The sequence below is a fragment of the Triturus cristatus genome, chromosome 8 (assembly GCF_964204655.1).
Source record: "Triturus cristatus chromosome 8, aTriCri1.1, whole genome shotgun sequence".
NCBI lineage: Eukaryota > Metazoa > Chordata > Amphibia > Caudata > Salamandridae > Triturus > Triturus cristatus.
Window position 1 is genome coordinate 1,024,970,245 of NC_140591.1, and position 15,309 is coordinate 1,024,985,553.

Consider the following 15,309-nt stretch of genomic DNA (forward strand, 5'->3'; position numbering starts at 1 on the left):
GGTTAGCAAAGGGTTAGAACTTGGAGGATGATTTTGGACAGTCCATATCCTTAATTCTATGACTACCCTTTCTTCATCCGGAAAGTCTGACGAATCTGTACTTTTGATCCACTAAAAAGTAAAAATTCCCATAATAAGAACGTGACAATATGGATGAGGTTAAAATTTGTGTTAGGATGGTCGAGGTGGTTTGATGGAAGTGTGGCTGTTCAGTTGTTCAATTTGGTTGATTGAGGTGAGATAAATATAATTAAAAAAAAAATTCCTACATTGTATGCCTATATTGTGGCTCAGCATTGAATGAATACTTATTCAATTTTTTGATTAATGTGAGTCACACTGGAAGTTACGCTTATGAGGATAACGAGTATTGCATGAAAAATACATGCATTTCTAAACACCAGTGGGACTTTAGCAATGGCCGCCGCAGTATTAGGTAAAAAAGCCCAAGCCATGGAGGATGTAGCCTTCGGGACTTAGATTTCGGGGGGCGTGACCTCCGAGCTCGAGATAAACATACGCTTCAGTCCAATTAAAGTTTATCGGGACGGAGCACTGAGCGAGTGTAGATGCCGCGGATGTGGTAAGATGGAATGAGAGAACCCGTTGAGGTATATTGAGAAGGTAACATGGGAGGTTGAGATACGGAGTACCGTCGTTGATGGCACGGGATATTTCCTTTTTGTTTTGTATCTGCCCGAGTTAGAAAGAGGGCGTCGGAATATTATCGGCTCAGGGTGGTCTATGTGTGCATTAATTGAGACGTAACATGGGCGCCTGATGCTGAGGTAATTGATTGGCTTATTTAGAAGAACAACTGCAATAATGGTGAATTGATGAACACGGTATAATTAATCAGCTACCATGGCTGAATGTGCTGTTGAAACACGAGGGCACTAGAGTTAGAGGGAAATCACTTACAGTAGGGAAAGATCTTTAATGTATGGCCTGTCATGATTTTAGGTGAGACTGACATTGGCAGTTACATTGGGACTGCAAATGTTTGGTGAGGAATCCCTGGCGGTGGTGTGCAGGTACGAAGGACTACAGCAGCTACGGGGTAATTGTACATTATACCTTATTATATACAATTGGAGTAAGTTTTACCTTAGAGTTGTTTTTATTTACACTTGGCACATCATCTATTACAATTAGTTTTTGTCATGTTACCACAGGTTCGAGTGATACATAAGCAAGGTGGTGAATGGTCCCATACTAGCCCTGATGAAGTTACAGGAATGATAGTAGGCAATAAAACATGTTGGCCTATATGTGTGTGAATGGCCAAATAGATGCCGTTTTTATCTGAGGACGCTCACTGCATTAAATAAAATGTCCTGCACAAGTAAGCGGTACCTCCTTTTAATTGAGGATTGCATCTCCTCACTTTATTGTTTTTGGGGACCTAGGGGGCACTCAGTGATTTCTGAACTGATAGTGCCATCTTTTTTACTGACGTTTTCTTGTTTTGATTTCTTACCTTGGAGAAATCTGTTGACTTTCACCTTTTCTTTTGTGTGGAAAGTTGCCAATGATGATAAGTGTGGGCATACTGGTAAATATATGCCAGCAGCCCCCTTGGCGTTACTAACGTGAGGTGCAATCCCACTTCCTTACACATTGTTTGCAGATGGTTTTGTGGTGGTATTTGCACCTTTTAAAGGTTTTGGGTGCACTGTGGTACATGACTATGTGTAGTGGAAATCGTGAACAGTATGACATACAGGCAAGTAACTATTGTACTGTCCTGTCAGGGTAGCTTTTTGAAGAATATGTACCCCTGGTCCTTTGAATTATAATATACTGTTCTGAGTAAGTCAGGTCTTGTTGGGTTATACACTATCAGCATGCCAAAAAGGGCCCCCAGTGGATCGGGAGAATCACTTACCTTGTCTAGACTCCTATTTCTTAAAGATATTAGTCCAAAACATGCTCAGTTTAGGGCAAGTAAAAACATGTGGAACCAATCTCCTGATTCTGACCGACATCTAAAGCATCTGGCGTCTGTTCCATTATACATCTTTTTGATCTTTTCCGGAGTATAGTATAACATCCATTTACAATAGAAAGCCATGCGCTTAATGTTAGCCAAATGGATGGCTTTTCAACTAATCTGGTTAGAATACTTCCTGTGTTCTCTAGTTATATCACTGCACGTAATAGTCACTATTTTACTTATATGGCCGGGTACTAACTACGGTCCTAAGTGCTGAAGTAACACTCTATACCAATTTCCAGTCCCTTATAGGCGGGACATAAAAAAAGCCTGAAACATTTTCTCTGCTACTTCATACATCTCTATCGGATTACTACAACTTAAATGCTGTATTTGCGCGAACTAAAAAAAGGGTTGAACTAATTGATGTGTTCTCCTGAGTGAGTGTTTGTCATGAAATTAATTGACGGTTACAATAAAAATTTCTAAGCTGCCAAAAGCCTAGACCTGCCCAATAACCAAGCATGCACTGGCTGAAGCTTAGGCCAAACCCTGAACAGAAGTCAAGTTTTAATTGGGGATGAAAATATGGAACTTTATATTCTTGCCAGATAGAATTAAAATGATCTATTGTATTTCAGGAAGCCTTATAACAGGTTCTCTTTGGTAGTCTTGGGATCAGTAAAAAAGAGACGAGGTCAATGTAATGCACTTTTAACATACTATTTAGATAGTGATTATCTTCGCCGCATGCCTTTTTGGAGGCGAAGGTTAGCTAATTTTTTAGAGCAACTTGGTAATAGTTTTTTAAACATGGAAGACCCAAGCCCCCTTCCTCTTGAGTTAAGTGAAGAATTGAGAGATTAATCCTTGGTTGTTTCCTTTGCCAGATAAAGGTGCATATGTCTGCATCAATAGCCTCAAAAAATGATTTATTTTAATAAATACATTAGAAAAGGCAAACAGAAACAGAGGAAACAAATTCATTTTTACAAGTGAAATACGACCTGTAATCATAAGGGGAAGTCCGTCCCATTGTTGAATTAGCATACAAGCTTTTACTAGTAGGTAAGCGTAATTTAGAGCATATAAATCTCCGAATTTTGAGGTCACTTGAACACCCAGATATTTAATAGGTCGCCCAGCTTGAAACGTTGTATCCATAGTAGCTGGAAGAATCTCAGGGGCGCCATTGAACAATAAGGCTTCAGAGTTTGTCTGATTCATTTTATAGCCACTGATAGCTGTAAATTCTGCAATGTTATTAAAAGCACGCTTGTGGCTGAATATAATACAATATCATCAGCATACAGTTTAAGCTTTGGAGCTCCATTACTAGGTGTACGGTTACTTTGATCCTGACGAATGGTGTACGAATTGGGGTTTTATAAATAGCGCAAATAAAATAGTAGACATTGGTCACCATTGACGAGTGCTACATTTTATGACTATCTCCCCAGCCAAGGAGTTATTAATAATTATACTGGCGTTGGCCCCAGAATACAATGTTTTCAGCAGGCCCAGAAAATTTGACAGTAATGCAAATTTATGAAGAATTGCAAATAATACTTCCCATTCGACTAAATCGAATGTTTCTTTTGCATCAAGCATTATAATATTGACTTTAACGCACAAGCATATTTGTCTTTGAGGAGATGAACATTCCAGGTAGAAACCCATTTTGGGCCTTCTGAATGAATGACTATGTTACTTATGAGATCTTTTTTGCCATGATCTTAGTAAATAGCTTTTAGTCACTGTTGAGGAGGATTATGATGCGATATGAATTCAGGTCTATCTCTGATTTATCCCTCTTTAGGAAGCTATCCACTGCAAACTCGGCAGAGGTTCTAGGTATAGATCACCCCTGAAGGATATGTTTAGAAAAGGGGGACAAGGATTGGTCCCAGTTGCTGTGAAAACACCTTATATATTTCTGCAAGTAATTTATCCTTTCTACAAGCATCACCGTTTGGTAGTGACTTAATCACTAATTGTTCTTCCAACAGTGTTACTGGCATTGTTATGAAATCAGCCTGCTCCAAGGTCAGATTTGTATCTTGGATACCCCCAGTCATCCATGAATAACCTCAAACGAGCTATCATGGGATTCCGAGTATGTTCTAGCATAATAATGAAGAAACATCTGAGCCACCTTAGAATGTTGTGTTCAAATTGTTTTACTCAGAGGGTCATGGATTGTTTCAATAATGTGGATATTAGCTCTGTTCTTAAAAGAGCAGGCTAAGTATTTTACCATAAATTCACTTTCCTCATATCTTTTCTGGCGGTATGATGCGTGGCTCACTATTTCTTTGGGGGTAAAGAATTCCTGAAAGTTATACTTAGCTTGAGCTAAAGCCATTAGTGTATTCTCACTCAATTTAACGTGCTGTATTTTCTCCTCCTGTCTTTGAGCAGCCAGGGAGGAAATAACTTGACCTCAGAAAAATGTCATTAGAGCTTCCCATACTGATTAGTCCGGAGCAGAGTCTAAATTAAAATTCAACAATTCCTCTAAATTACTATTAATTTGCATGACACAGGAGTCACCTGTAAGGAGTGTTTTATTGAAACTCCATCTTGGTACCTGTGCTAATGGTGTAATCAATGTTACTACTAAGCTTATCAGTGAGAGATCAGAAAATGCATTATTCAATATAGCAACATCTTTCCATGAGACTACATGTGATATTAGAAAAAAATCTATATGTGAGGTGGTACTGTATTACGTGGCACGTATATTGAAGTGTTGATCCATTTTGAGCCCGCCAAGAGTCAATGAGAGCAAAGTCATGGATTAGAGTTTGTAGGGCAAATATATATTTAGGCTTGTTTTGATGATTATTTAAGCGTGAAGTGTCTAGCAACAAATCTTGAATTAAATTGAATTCCCCACCTACTATTAGATGGCCAGTCTCCTGTTGTAAAAGAGAATGAAGATCGTGTAGGGGGAGGTGTGTCCTCAATGGACCCATAGTAGCTTATTAGCTTATACACTTTCTTTCCTATTAGTATTTTAACCAAAATCTATCTAGCCCCTGGATCTTGTACTACCTTGAGGAACTCAGGCTGGGTTGAGCATGCGATCAGCACTGCTACTCCTTGATGTGAAGCCTGTGATGAGGGAAAAGATGCTTGTTTGATAAATGAAGGAATACGAGGTTGACAGCCTTTATCTTTTAGGTGCCTCTCCTGCAAAAGTATTATATCTGCATTTAATCATTTAAACCAGACTAGCATGCCTTGAAATTTTAATCTGCTATTTGAGCCATTCTAATTACATGAAAAGCTTCTCAACTCATTACAAAACATTGCAAGGTACATTTATGTGCTCAACTGTCTGCTGGATATTTTCCTATATTTTTACCCCCATGCACACCTTGTGTGTGCTCCCCTACTAACTGCAATCTTCCTCCCGGCTTTACCCACTTCGACCCTGGAGCCCAATCCATCCTAAGGTCCCTCCCACCTAACCTCCCCCTCCTGTGTGCCCCTCATGCCCCACTACCCAATTTCCCCTATCACCCAAACCCTTAGTGTAGTGCCTTTGCATGGCACCTGGAGATCGTCTAAGGTCACCGAGGGCATTGCACCGGAAGAGAGAACAAAAGAAAAAAATTTAGAAATAGTGAAATTAACCCCCAAAGGATAAAAAACAATAAAAAGTGACATGAGTTGCATTCAATCTGAGTAAGTTAATGCGTGGGAATTTAAACTGAATATCACAGTGGTAGATTCTGCATTGTTATACTGACATTTACTGATATTTTATTGATTGCTACCCCCTGCGCTGCTCCCAGCGCTAATATTCCTATCCCCCCTTCTTTCCAACCCAACTGCTGAATTGACCACAAAAACTCTCTTGCTTGTTCCACTGAATGAAAAATTTGGGAGCGACCTTTAATGAGGACTTTTAGTTATGACTGCTGGACAATGCCTATGGGAGTGCCCACTTGGTGAAAATTATTGATCACATTTTTGAATTCCTTCCTGCGGCAAGCTGTAAATGCGGACATATCGGAAAAAATCTTAAAGGAAACATCCCCTGGAATCTGATATGCTTATCTTTTATGGCGTTAGAGAGAATATGCTCCTTGATCCAATAGACCCCAAAATATACAAGTATTGTCCAAGGGTATTATGCGCTGTAAGATTGGATAACAGGGACACGGTGTGTCCACGTGATGTTTAAATCCAGTTTATGGGTCTCCGCTTCTGGAAAGACATACTTTCGCACTGAGGCTAACAGTTGTTTGTCGATATTTGCACCCTTCTGGTATGCCAGTGAACCTTAGGTTTGTACGGTGAGATCTGCTTTCAGCATCATCAATTTTCACCCGCAAGTCAACCAGCTCATTGTGGAGCTTAATAGTAGAGGTAACCTGCTGAGACCTTTCATCCTCTAAATTTAACACCCACTGCTCGACCTCAGAAATAAGTGTGGTCAGATTCTGCATATCATGGTTAATGAGATTCAACTGTTGTTCTGTATTTTTGTTAGACTCATCCTGAGAGACCATCATTTTTTTAAGTTCCTTCACAATTTGAAGATGAAGGGTTTCTGTTGAAATAGAACATCTTTCTTCCACTTTGTCAGTTTATGTTGTTATATGGAGGCAACCAAGATCAGGAAGAGTTGTCATTGTTAGTGGGTTTGCTATGTTATTGCCCTGCTGATTCTCCCATGTCATTGGTGATGGTGGAGCTAGATCTGCCGCTGATGCCTGCTGATATTTTGTGTAAGCGCTCAGTATTTGAGAAACTTAGTTACTTCTGGTCTGATCTTGCATTGAAAATTTGTTGCCAGGTCCCGAATGAGCCACATCTTTGGTGAGTTCCTTTAGCCCGGACACTGTAAACAAGGGATATGTTTTAGACTTTGTGGCTCCCCATGAGCTATTCACTGGCTCTTTCCTCCCTACTTAGTTTGTTATGCAATGCCCGCTAAATTGGTTGCTGACTTGGAGATGGAAATGGGGCTGGGCTGTCTTATAGCAGGGATTAGGGATACATTTTCTTTCACTCCACCCGGGGTTAGTTCCGTCATTCCAAGGCCAGTAGCTTCACACAGAAGTCTCGCTTTTACCTGCTCTGCTGGAGAGCTTATTGAGTAATCGGGGGAGGATGAAAGTGTTTGCAATCCTGTTGCCATGGGTGGAACCCCTTTACCTCTTCACAGAAGTTACTTAATTGCTTACATGCCAATTTCGTAGATGCTTTAGTAGAAGTAAAGGTGCGTAATTTGATCTGGGAGTCAGGAGAAATCTGCTTCATCGTATATAATTATACTTTTTGCAGTCGCACCTGAGGGTTCACCTTGAAAGCCACAAGCTGCTCCTGTGACTGCAAGGGCCGCCGCCATAGCGAACCTAGGGTCCTCACTTCACCGGAGTGGCCTAATACGTTCCCCTAAGGGTGTGCTCCAATAATCCTTTCCTTGTTATTCACTGCAATAGCTAGTGGCAGAGGGAAATTTCTTTCTCTTCCCCTTCTCAGTAGTTTTTATTGAAAGAATTACTTTGGGGAGGGGGCTACTTTCTAGCCCCAACTTATGCTTGCATAGCTTTTATCTTACAGAGCTCATTCACTGCAAATACTTCCCATGCTGCCGCTACTGCCAATCTTAAAATGACTTTGATCCACCCAGCAGTCAAATATTTTTATTCTGATGGTATTCATCACCTGCGCGAGTCAGCACGCCCATGGCGGGAGGCAGTAAATCCAAGCAGAGAGTTCAATGAGGCTACGAGGGGGAGAAGGGGAGGATGTTTTTTCGGCACGGATGCTAGTCCCAGCTTAAGAAGTAGAGAAACGGACATGTCATGTGGTGGCCTATCATCACTCCAAGAGTTCCACGCCAGCTTGGGAGCGCCCCCAACTCCGGCTCAATATCTCAACTCAGAAGCGAATGATCACAAAGGCGAAGGTAATGTTCTTTTCCATAATATTTAGAAAAATCCAGCTTTACTGTTGAATTCAATTTTTTAATAACTATTAAAAGTAGTTGTTTAATTATTTTTCATGCTAGTCCCATTCTTGAAATGCAGAATTAGTATTTAATATAGCATCCTGGTGTTTTCCTATGGAATAGTACAGCTTACAGCAGTTAAAATAGCTTTAATGTTTAACATTAAAATTTTACATGTCCTACTTGTGAATACTACGCACCTTGCCTAATGGGCAATATGACCTATTTAGGGGTGACTAAAAAATATTTTAGGGAGGATTAGGCCTGTCAAAAAGGGTTATTTTGACAGGTCAAATTTGCTGTTAAAATGTGCACAGCTAGGCTATTGGTACCAGGCCTGCAGGCATGTTTGCATTGCCACTGTAATAGATTGCACAGTGCAGTCCACGTGTGACATTTAACTTACAGGCCCTAGAGACACATTGGTACCAGATGGTACAGACTTATATGTAAGTTAAATATAACAATCAGGAGTGTGTCAATTTAACCAGGTTTAAAGAGAGAACAGCTCATTACTATTGTTTAGCAGGGATAAAGTGCACAGAGTTCTACATCCACAGAAAATAATCACACTAAAATCAGGGGGAATACCACTGAAAATATAGTTAAAATATAGTTATTTCCAACACTGGGTAGTCAGAAGGACAATTCAGTGTGGATATTCAGAATAAACAGATGTGAATTCAGCGAGGTGTGGTAGAAGTGGCAACATCTTTGAAAAGACAAATGCACAAGAAAGGGCTTGTCATCAATAACCTTTGACCAGTGACTTAGCCGTTCCTTCTAGGTATGTAAATATAGAATGGAATCCACTTAACAGCTGATGAACAGAGCTGCCACTAATGCCCTAAAGAATTTAAACAGAGGAAACCGCTGCTACTTAGTCACTTGGCGGCTGAGGGAGGCAGAATAAATGAACAAATATCACCCTAAACCTTGAGAAAGACTGAGAAAGGGAAAGTGATTAGTGCAATTGAGAAGTCCCAACACACATATTAAGGCTTCCTGGTGAAAGAGGGAGGTGAAAATTCAGGCAAAGCAAATGATATCCTCAATACCAAAAGGCATGTGAGGTGGGGATATGACAGGCAGGCGGGGGATGGAAAGGAGAACATCATTAAATCCTTGCTGCATGCAGAAAGCAAAAGCAACTTCTGTAGATCAAAGCTCAGGCATAGCAGTGCACGAGTCCATGACCAACTAGGGAAATGATGATCTCAAAACTGAACAAAGGGACTTCAAAGAGAAATTGTAACAAAGCATAGAAGATATAAGGGAAGAAGTCACAGACCTAGGTGAAAGGGTATGAACATTGGAAGAGAATAATGATAGGAGAAATTCAGAGAATCTTGTACCTGGAAGAGTAACACAGTTGATTACAGGATACGAAAAGATGACCTTGAAAGCAGTTCTGAATAAACAAAATACGTATAAAAGGAGTCCCACCAAAGGAAGAAGGAGCAAACATCAAGGAATATGTCTGTGAATTCTTCAGAACCCTATTAGACCAAAAAGACAGGCTTTCACTAAAGATAGATAAAAAAGGAAAGGGTTGCACCCCTTCTCAATCAAAGAAGCATGCTCCCAAACATTGAAGTCAGACTCCAGAGCTAGAAATACAAAGAAAAACTTATGAACAATTTGAGAGGGTGGAAACATCTTTCACTACAGTGGTACAAGTGTTTCAAGATATGGCTTCCTGCAAAAGAGAAATGAATGTAAGTCTGTGATACACTGCTTAAGAAAGGAAATACGAAAATGCATATGGGGATACCCCTTCTGCATTAGTTTCAGTTGGAAAGATAAAAATCTATCCGGTAAATACCTGATGAAAGTCTGACACATCACATACCTTGAGCTCAGGCAAGCACTGACATAGACTTGGAAGGCCCACTGTAGAGAAGAGCAACTAAATTACATGCAAACAGTAGCCCTGAAGAGTGAGCAATTGATAATGGAGGCATTCTAAACAACTTCAATAAATCAGCGATGAAATGGAGTGATCAGAAGAAGCTGGACACTAAAGCCCAGTCATCTGAATAGGGAAGAAAGACTGAGAGGAGACACAAACAGAGAAGAGATGACTGCCTCAAACAGTCAAAACACCTGAATTAATGGAGAACAGTAAGAAAGGGGTGGTCAGGCTGCAGAAGCTCAAGAGAGCCAAAACCCCAATAACGCGCTTTCACAGTATAAAGTCAGAATGAGGACTCTTGAAGTGAAATAGTGGAGTCTCAGTTCCCAGTAAGCCCCAAAATTATTTGCTGATGCAACTGTTTTGCAAAGGGGTAATTTTGGGTAGGGGACAATGGGAGACCACACATCACAATGGGCATATGACAAAGCAGCTCAGAAGACCAAGATACAATCACCAAGGCACAGCACAATCATGGCAGACATGATTAAGGTCACAAAGTGCAATGGCTGGGGTCTTAAAGCTCCCACTAAAACGACAGGAGTGCTACATGTACTCACACTCAAAATTACTTAAACAGGTTTCATTTAATAAATGAACTTACTGGAAACAGATCAACATTGCCTAAGATCAAAATACTTCCCAAAGCAATATTTCTCCACTGTGTGGAAATAAGTATTCGTAGTGGGCATCCTACTAAACAAACAATTTAATTTCACAATTGACAACTGCATGGGGATACAGAATCAATGGGCAGTGATACAAAGGTCACATAATGGGATGCCCAAACTCTAGCTTGCATATTCACACCCAATATAGGCTGGTAAACCTCTCTCTGCTCAATATCATGCAGAATCCGTAAATTGGGGAAAAGTCCCTTGATTACATGGGGAAACATAACCTGTGGTGGACCCTGTCAATGAGAAAAAACAGAAGACATTTAGGGGAATGAGGAAATATCTTGTGAGACTGGATTTACCACCTGTAAACCTACAGAATTCTCAGTTCGATAGGTTTTAACTCAGATATTTAGCACCTCTTCTGAACAGATGGTAAAAGTAGGCTGAAGCCTACATATATCGTGGGGTTAAGCGAGGGAGGTGAAGGGAAGGTGTGGGAAGCAGGGGAGGAAAGGGAAAGCCAATGACTGGATTTATATCTTAGCAGCATATACTCCATGGCAATGGCGACAGAGTATCTATCACCGCCAAGATTGTGGTCCGCCCACCTGATTTAAATGTGGGCAACAGAGGCTTCATTACAGCAGGGACTACTCTGTCTCTTTTGTGATTAAACCCCTCATATGGCCGGACAGATTGAGGGTCATCAAAGGTTGACCTCTAACTTTACCCATCTAATTTAGATAGATAGAATTAGAGGAGAGTTTCCACTGCCGGTCACATCCAGAAAAAACCCTGATGGTAAGGGGCAGTGACAACTGGTAAGTGCTTCCCCTTGCCATGAGAGATAACTCTCTTGGTGGGGGGAGCAATTTCTCTATCTTCAAAAAGAAAATCCTGCGTCAGGATTATCTTTTTGAAAATATTTTTTTGTTTTGTTTTATGGCTCTGTCATGTTGACGGAGCCGTGCAAGAAACGTTGAACGACATTGACAGTAACAGCCATGATGGTGGTTCCCTTCAATGCTTTGCGCTCTCCATGCCACTGGAATCAAGCCATCTTGGTTGAAAAGGGGTGAAACCCCGAAACCGGTCCTAGGATGCTTGTTTCCAGTCCAGGGAGAACCTGGCTTGACAGTTTGGGCTGGATTGTTCCCATGAGGCACAGGGTCAAGACTGATTTGCATATGGCTGGGCTCAAACTGGAATGGCATGGTGAGCAAAAAAACGATGGATTTAGGCCCAGATCTCTGTACTGGGGTGAATGTATGACATTGGTCTGCATTCTGTCCATCAATTATTCTTTTTGCATTTGTTACCCCGAGTGGGATGGGTATGCCCAGACGTGGGTCCCGTGCTCTCAATGCCACTGTAGTCAAGCTATCCTGGCTGATGAGGGCTGAAAGCCCAAAACCGGTCCTAGAATGCTTGATTTCAGTCCAGGGAGGACCTGGCCTGGCAGTTTGGGCTGGACTGTTCCCATTGGGCGCAGGATCAAGACTGATTTGCATATGGCTGCGTCCAAACTGGAATGGCATGATGAGGAAAATAATGATGGATTTAGGCCCAGATCTCTGTACTGGGGTGAATGTATGACATTGTTCTGCATTCTGTCCACCAATTGTTGCTTTTGCATTTGAAGATGACTGGCTGCCTGGTGGTCATTTCTAAATTTGGCAAGCAGAGTAGTCTTGGCCTGACGAACCTTGAGCTTTCCTCCAGGCCAACGGGAATACTCCGTCCACCAAAAAATAAATCAAACCCTTAATTCTGTCATGGGAAAGAGAGTGTTGTATTCTCTCCTCATCCGCTGCCAGTAAAAAACAGTGAAGTAGGCTTAGCTTAACGCGATTTTTCCAGGCGCAATTATCACACAGCAAAATCCTGTCCATTGTTCAAACAACCCGTAACACCAGGTGGGGAAAGCTAATCCCCTCAGAATCAGGCAGGGCTGAATTCCATACAGAAATTCTGCCCTGCCTTACTCTTAATCTGTGGTTCATGTGGACTCATAAAAAATGATTCAAGCAATATAATTTGCACAATCGCAATAAAAAGAGGGTAGAATAATGTCAGAGGGCAAGGAACCACCAACACATTTGTACAATTATGACTTGTTTTATAAACACAACAGACTTATTATATACATTGTTTAAATTTACAATAGAACAGATGTTTGTGCACTGTGTCCCAAAGTGAAAAATGGAACCTAATCGTAAGTGACGGGGTGTATATTTATATACAAGGTTTCCATAAATCTTAAAAGGTGACCATTCTTGTATAATTTCTTTGTAAACAGCAACTGTATATAATAATACGCGCTGGGCAATTCCCAAGCTGCGTGAGTCAGCTTCCAGGACGGTACAATGAAGCTGACTCATGCAGCTTGGGAATACAGATGCTGTGATTCTTCGCACACAGATCTACACAGTGCATTGTCACTGTTTCCAGAATTTACCAGGGTTTAACCATACCGCTATGGCTATAGCAAGTTGATGTAAAGAGCTGGCCGGCCAAACCGTACCCCTGACTGCCAGCCTTTCTCACACTGAGTACCCGGACGGGTCCTCTTGTGAGTAATACCCTTTCACTTCTCACTTGTGGCACATCACTAGTTCACAAGGCTGCGCATTAAGCAATCCAGATGTCCCTGCATCACTAGTCCTGAGGAGACCCCGTACTGATAGAGGGTCGAAACGCCGTCGACAAGCTGAAAGAGCGAACCATTGCCCAGCGCGTATTATTATATACAGTTGCTGTTTACAAAGAAATTATACAAGAATGGTCGCCTTTTAAGATTTATGGAAACTTTGTATATAAATATACACCCTGTCACTTACGATTAGGTTCCATTTTTCACTTTGGGACACTGCGCAAATATCTGTTCTATTGTAAATTTAAACAATGTATATAATAAGTCTGTTGTGTTTATAAAACAAGTCATAATTGACAAATGTGTTGGTGGTTCCTTGCCCTCTGACATTATTCTACTCTCTTTTTATTGCGATTGTGCAAATTATTTCGCTTGAATCATTTTTTATGAGTCCAGAGGAACCGTTGTTTCCCCTTATATAACCATTACCCTGGTTCCCTTAGTGAGTAGGGTTCCCCTGTCCTTTCTCTTTTGACTCTTAATCTGGGCCAGAGTAGTCAAAAATCTAATCAGATGTCGAGACACATGCAGTATACGCTGTGGGATTGTTTCCCATACTTGATTTTTCAAAAATTTACAAAACATCTACCAGGAGCATATTTTTGTTATGCGTCATGATTCACCTGAATTTACATATCGGAAGCAAACTTGGCTTCACTGTTGTGAGAGCACAGATGTTGCTATCAAATGTATTCTGTAGGCTACAAACGCCAATAGTACATAATATAATTTTCGCATATGTTATTCTGCTGGCTTAAGATGGAAAATTCATAAATGTATCTATCCCATTCACGTTTGCAAAGCCAAGTGCACAGTTGCATATGCAAGCCCACATCTAATGAAACATAAATAGCCCTTCTTGCTCTTGTATATTACTGCACTAAGAAATGAGACTATAGAATTAACACAACTATTTATAGTTGAAAGTGCCGATGTAACATTTTAAAAAGTATCAGCCATGAAACCTTATATCAGAATACAAGCAGGAAGTAATGTATTTCTATTCATCGCCTTCCCTTCTCTGGAAGAATTGAAAGCTCCAGCCGCCTGTCATCCTCGCTTGGAATGTAGTGGTGAATTGAGAAGTTCAGATTTTACTAGAAGATCGTTTTACCTAAGCCTCTTATTGGGTAAAATGCGTGTTGTGTTTTATTGTCTCGTGTTGTGGTATTCGAAGCCTGTGAAGCTGCTCTAAAGCTGCAGTGGGTACTGCTGAAGCAAGAAGTACGATGATACAACTAATGGACGAATTCCCTTTGGAGAACAACGTGCGCCATGTTGTTTTTCAAGGATTTTGTAGGAAGGCAAGACGTTATTCTTGCAGATGAGGATAAAAAAATAAAATGTTCCTGGCTATAAAACTGCAAAAATAGTTTCCCGCCGGCAAGAAACATACTGAAGCAAAGTGCGTTGCCAACATTCGACTAATGTGTGAGGCGCGCAGCCCTGCTTACATCCGGTTCGCGGATTTGATACGCAGGAGCCAGGTCCTGTTTCATGGGTGGCACGCGCCGTCTGCAGCTCTGGATTAACCCCTCCCCCATCTAACGCCTTTTATAACAACGGCTGTCATTCATTTTTATTTGGCGTTGGTGTTTTTGTCGGTTGTGGATTTCGCTGCTTATCTTTCCTTTAAAGGGCCAGTGAGGTAATGACGTGCTTAATAAATAGCAAGTAAGAGAATTGGACACCACGGGTATGCCAGACAGAACCTTGGTGACTGCCCGTGACTGCCATTCCGCAGACGGACGCCACTGAGTTTTCTGACCAGTACTATATGTGTCCATGTTGTAAACTGAGCCCTGTGTTGAATTGCCACACCTGCTAGCGTTCGTCTGTAAAAAGACATGTGGAAGTTTTTCCTTCTCTGCCACGCTGCTTGAGTTTCCAAAATGCAAACACCAGGACATCAAAAGAACTCGCAGGAGTACCTAGTAGGACACACCTACTAAGATGTCTCAGTGAGGGAGGCAACTGTTAGCCCTTGCTTTCCACAACAGGTGCTTCCGGCACTTGGATTTTATTACAAGCCAATAACGTCTTTGTGATAGGGTGTGGCTGTGTCAGAGCATAATTAGTAACAATAACAGCGTTGTTGAAAGAAAGCAAGAGCATGATTTCTTTCTATTGAAAAACCTCTTAGAAGCAGATTTACAAGACACTGATGCATCTGTAGAGATGTGTCAGTTTTCCTGCGCCAGACTGTGATACCCT